Here is a 701-nt window from a genome sequence, read left to right as displayed (position 1 = left end):
TTCAGTGGTTCCATGGCTTCATGCTGGCCTGGTTTTGAAATTATTTAGACAATATTATTCAGTTGATTAGTTTGGGGTTTGTATTTTAATAAAACTTAGTTAATAAAACAACTAACATTTAAGTCTGTGATATGGTTTGAGAAATATTTGTTTGGGGTGAAAGAAAAATTCTGGATTATTGTCATCAGCCAAAGACAAAGGGGTAATAATGTTTTTGCTTGTGTTCATTTGTCAGTAAAATGTTTCATTAAGAACTCAACAGAATTTAATAAAACTCTCAGAAAGTCATTTTGGATCTATATCTACAACTGATTACCTTTTGGAGCCAGTCAAATCAAGATGGTCCAGTCTTGGTAATCACAAAAATACCTTCACAGTACCCTCATCACATTTACATACTGTATATTGAGATAACATTTGTTGGAGTAGTAGCTGAGCATCTTTTCCAAATTACTCTGTCGTTGACCAGATTTGACAGAAACAGCTACAGTGCTGTCATTTTGTCTTAGTCTAAACATCTGAAAAACACCTTAATTTCACTTTTGTTATTTTGCAGTGGAGACTAACATTAATAATATAAATGTGGATGTTTATGTAATTTTCTTTTGGCTATTCTCTCTTCAGGGTCTCCACAGAGTGTCCTCCTCTTCCACCTCACTCTGTCCTCTGTGTCCTCTGTCCTCACTCCTACTACCTCCATG

This window comes from Nematolebias whitei, chromosome 6 (assembly GCF_014905685.2).
Source record: "Nematolebias whitei isolate Nwh7 chromosome 6, NemWhi1, whole genome shotgun sequence".
Taxonomy (NCBI): domain Eukaryota; kingdom Metazoa; phylum Chordata; class Actinopteri; order Cyprinodontiformes; family Rivulidae; genus Nematolebias; species Nematolebias whitei.
Note: the sequence above shows the minus strand (reverse complement) of the source record.